This window comes from Myotis daubentonii, chromosome X, assembly GCF_963259705.1.
Source record: "Myotis daubentonii chromosome X, mMyoDau2.1, whole genome shotgun sequence".
NCBI lineage: Eukaryota > Metazoa > Chordata > Mammalia > Chiroptera > Vespertilionidae > Myotis > Myotis daubentonii.
The window spans coordinates 95,486,869-95,492,276 of record NC_081861.1 but is presented as its reverse complement, the minus strand read 5'-3'; positions in this window follow the sequence as shown (position 1 = coordinate 95,492,276).

Sequence of the window (5,408 nt, the reverse complement as noted above, 5' to 3'; positions counted from 1 at the left end):
CAACTTTCTTTTGCTAGTTCAAATATATACAACTCAACTATTATCTAGGCTCCGGGCTATGTTGAAAACATTTCTATTAAGTGTCTTTTGTGTTTCCACTGACCAATAATTTCTAAGTAGAAAAGACACATAAAACCAAGATGCTGAAACAAATGGAAAGAAAATATTTTAAAGCACTCTCCAGGAGCAACCTCCTAAGTGTGACGTTTGCCATGCCAAACAACAATTTTAAAGGAGAAATGCATGCTTTACCTCATCTCTAGCTAAGATAACTTAAAAAGCAAATAAAACTTGATTCCCATATTCTAATTGCAAACTCCAATTTTTGAGCTTCAGAAATAAAGTTAAAACCACAGTGATTCTGGGTATGGTTTGAGATGGGCATACAATGTTCATAACATAAGGACCTTGCTCCTGGCTGACATAACTGCAAACTGAGGTAGTGCCAGCAAACAAGGCTGGTGTCTTCATTGCTACAGCAAAAGTAAGTGCTAAGAAGCTATTTTGGTCTGGGTATTCCAGCCAGGAAGTTTGTTGTCTTGAGTGGGAGTCATATTGAACTGTGCAGTGATTATGCTTATGGACTCTCCATTGGGGGATTTTGCTACATGTCTGCTGGCATTTCTGTAATGATGCTCTGTGGGACCCTGTCTAAGTATACACTGGATGATTCATGGCCACTCTAAGCATGAGCTAATCAGGGGTGCTCAAGGTTAGATACTTTATGCTGGTGCAAGGTAGCCACAAGCCTCACAGTGCGCAGATGCGCCTTTCTGTAGCAAAATACTGATATTATTGTTTGACAAAATGCCTTCTTTGTTTGAGCATGTACTAGTATATAAGCTGTCACTGACCAGACTGCTATGGCTGCTTTTGTATGGAATTAAGCATGTCCCATTTGCCTGTCTGTACATGCCTGTTTTTCTGATTTCCCTTACCGAGGAGGGTCAAGCCCCTGGTTGAAGAGCTAGCACCCAACTGTTGGTGTAGTCAGAGGTGGCAAGATTCTGGGAGCTTAGGGAATTAGGAAAGCAGAGCCAGCAGAGGCCTGGGAAGTCACTTCCAGAGTGGCTCTTAAGGCTTTGAAATGATGATGCAGAGAGCCTGCAGCTGTCTCCAGCCCGAGAAGTTAGCCTCCATAACAACCCACCCCTCCTGGCAGCGACTGCAAATTAGTCACCATTTGGGAGTAGGACAGGGAGATCACTCCCTGATGAACTGGTTAATGGCAGCATCTCCAAGCATTTGGCAAGATGCAGGAGAATTGCCTGAGACTGTGAGTAAATGGACTACATATGTAGATTTTGTGCAAGTGATATGGAAATGGGCATGAGACAAGCCATATTTAACTTGAATACTTGTGGCCCTGATGACAAGCATCTTACAACACATATGACAGACTTGATTCTTGTTGCCACTCCTCCGGTGGCATTTGGCTCACTGGCAGCTATTCTGACCCTTTTTGTAGACCACTGTATACACGAGGCCACTACAGCCATGCCCAGCTTGGAGGACATGGAGGTCAAGTGACGAGAAAAGGGAGTAGCAAGACCTGTGACTGTGCAGAAGCCTAAGGTACAGTGGTCTTGGGATCTGGAAGAGCAGAGGGGGCAGAGCCTGTGAAAATATCCCGCAAGCAAATGTGGGTAGACTTTCTGGCTGCAGGAGTTCAGAAAGAAAAGATAGATCAGCAGCCTAATGATGTGCTACTGGCTTTTGGAAACAATTATCAGTAGGACAGTGTTTCCAGAAGCTGCTGATCAAAGGCAGTTCCCTGAGACCGGTGGGCCTCCAAGATTACTTAGACTCCCCCAGGGAGGAGGAATATAATCTTCTAGACTGAGAAAAAGGCCAAGAGACCCAGTTAGGGGGATACCCGGAGGACCAGAAGCCTCATGTTGAAAATATTTACTGGTCCCCCAGTGCAACGTGTGTTGGCACTGGTGGACATGGGTGCTGACTGCAGCTTGTTGTACAGCAATCTGGACAGATATATGCCCGATGACCTATATAGATGGGTACAGAGCAGGACTGTCCATATATGGCAGGCAACTTTGACACTGGGTATTGGTCGCCTCCCCCCGAAAGGCCTACACTGTGTATATCTCTCCCATACCTGAATACATCTTGGGGATGGATTTATTTACTAGGTAAAGGGTTAACTATTGCAATGACCCAGGGCAAATTTTGCCTGTGGGTGCATGTGGTAAAGCCCACCACAAGAGGGCACCCGCATCACGTAGCTATGGCTCTGCCTAACACCCCCCTCCCTCCCCCCACACCGCACCCCCCAACTCCCAGTGGTGCGAATATGGCAGTATGGCAGTAATGGCAGTATAGCCTCCTGGGAGGGCATGAGGAGATAAGACGATTTTGCAGCTGGAGAAGGCAAAGATCATCCGGCCCACACACAGCCCCTACAATGCTTCAATATGGCCTGTGAAGAAACCAGTGGGCACCTGGCGAATGACTGTGGGTTACAGAGAACTGAATAAAGTGACTTCCCCATTACATTACGCAGTACCAACTGTAACGGACTTGATGGACTGTTTGAGTTTGTTGTTAGTGCAATATCACTATGTGGTGGATTTGGCTGATGCTTTCTTTTCCATAGATATAGCCTTGGAGAGCCAGTAGCAGTTTGCCTTTACGTGGAAAGCCTACAGTGGACTTTTATTGTTCTCTCTCAAGGATATGTGCGCAGCCCCACTATCTGCCATGGTCTGGTTGCCCAAGAGTTAGCCTCCTGGGGAAAGCCTCTCACAGTGACAATGTTTCACTATATTGATGACATCATGCTAACTTCTAATTCTCTTGCAGATTTTAATGCAGCTTCCAGTAGTCTACAGCAGGCCTTGGACTCTTGGGGATGGGTGGTGAATGACTGCAAGGTCCAGGGACCTGGCTTGTCTATCAAATTCTTGGAAGTTGTCTGGTCGGGTAAGACCAAGGTGATACCCAAAGTAGTCATTGACAAAATGCAGGCTTTCCCCCATCCTACAACAGTGAAAGTTACAGATGTTTTTTGGGGTATTGGAGATTATTCATTCCCCATCTGACACAATTGTTGTCACCCTTGTACCAGTTGTGTAGAAAGGGAGCTATGTGGGACTGAACTCCAGAAGGTAAGGAGGCCTTTTTCGCTGCTAAGAGGATGGTGGCCCAAGCCCAGATCTTACAGGTTGTAGACCCAACACAACCATTCCAGCTGGACATGATGGTGGCCTGTGGCAACAGCATGGGCAGAGAAGGGTGCCCATTGGGTTCTGGTATCAGCTGTGGAAGGGGGCTGAGAGTCAGTACTCCCTCACTGAGAAGCAGTTGACAGCCACTTATGCGGCCTTGCAGGCCTGTGAGGTAATAACGGCACAAAGTAAGGTGCTCGTAAAGATTGCCTATCCTATAGCTAGTTGGCTTAGGTCCTAGGTGACCATGCCCATGTTGGGAGTGGTACACACCCCAACTTTAGCAAAAAGGGGTGCCTATTTAGAACAGAGGCAGCATTGAGTACCAGCCCTCTGTCACAGGAATTGCAAACCCTGTTGGGTCCTATGACATATGAGACCCTGTCAAGGGAGAAGGCTCTTATGGAGGAGAAGCTACTCCCTAGCCCGTTCCATAAGGGGGACCACCCTTCCCAGAGACCATGTGGTACATGGATGGGTCATGTAGGGGGAATCCTGCTACATGGATGGCAGTAGCTGTCCATTTGGATACAGATGAACTATGGTTTGATTCTGATATTGGGTAAAGTAGCCAATGGGCTGAACTAAGAGCAGTCTGGATGGTTTTGACAAAGGAGACTGGCCATTAGGCAATTGGTACAGACATCTGGCTTGTCTTTAAAGACTTCATTTGATGGTTGCCACAATGACACAAGCAGCAGTGGCTGATAGTACATTGTCCCGTGTGGGGACAGGAAATGTGGAAGGATATATGAGAAGTAGGTACTTCCAAAGAAGCAATAATATATCATTTGAGTGGCCATCGACTGCTGTTAGCTCCTGGGAATGATGAGGCATATGCCTTTGTACGTAGAGCTCAGGAAGTATGTCTCAGCGCTGCGGTTGATACAATGGTGTGAGCTTACTCCACCATGACATGCTTCCTCGGCACACCAGGAAGTAGCAACACCCGCCTAAAGGAACTCCTAGAGCCATGTGCACAGTACCCCAGCCTTTCAGCCATTGGTCGCCTGTAGCAACGTGTCTCCCTCTGATTGGTCCCCTCATGCTATATATACCCCTGTAGTTCCACAATAAAACAGATCTGTGTCACCAAACCTGGTCTCTGGAGTCATGCATGCAGATGCCCTAGCACGTTGGGGCTCCGTCGTCCTCACTCCCAAGGGACTCCCTGCTTCATCTGGCGCCCGAATGTGGGGCCCCCGGAATGGCTGGATGGGTGAGCAACCGTCTACAGTAAAATGGGAAACCTACCCCCTTCAGCGAGAGCCCCACAAGCGCACGCGCTCCACGCCTTACTGCAGAGCAGGCGAGTTAAGGTCTCTGAAAAGGAACTCCAAACTCATTGGGAATATCTATTACAGTCCAATCCGTGGTTAATCGAGGCCCCCAATTGGGACCCCTCCACTTGGGAGATCTTGAAAAGGATTTGATCTGCTGAGGTCCACGAGGAAAAATCGTTACCCACTTCTCTGACACTGGACATCTTAGCTATCCTGGCTTGCCTGTCTGGCGCTCCTCTGAACCACCACTCCCAGTACCCACAGCCTTTTCAGCCACAGTGAAGGAAGAGCCTCCCCCTAAGCTTCCCTTGCCACCTTACAATCCCCCAGTCACTACCACCACTCCCTCGGCACCTGAGGGTCCCCCAGAGGTCGACCCTTGGGAAGTATCTACCACCAACAGAGCTCAGAAGGAAGCGGAACAAAACGAAACTAAAATGGGGGAAGCCACTACCTCGGCCGAAACAGTGCAGGACAGGAAGCCAAGCGCAGGTCCCCCGCAGCAGACTGCTCCGGCCACCCTTGTTGGGGACACGAATGATAATCCCTGGACAGGGCTATACCAATCCCAATGCCAGTAGAGGGACATAACACGGTTCTCTTTGGGCTTAGAAACTCAGGCTTTCCCCTTCAACACTAATCCTACCGCCCCACAACCTCAGGCGTGGATACCGCCTAACCAAAAGGAGCTACTAGCCATTAGAAAGGCAGTACAGGAGGATGGGTTATCAGCCCCGTACACCCAACAGCTACTTGAAAATTTTAGTATAAATCTTAACTGCCCTCATAATTGGAAATGCCTCTCTCGCACCATACTAGCCCCAGGGTACATGATTCAGTGGAAGGCTTTGTTTTACGAACAGTGCAAGCAACAGGCAGAACGCAATCGAGCAATGGTAGCAGGAAAAGCCCATAATCCACACAATGAGGCAGGGAGAAG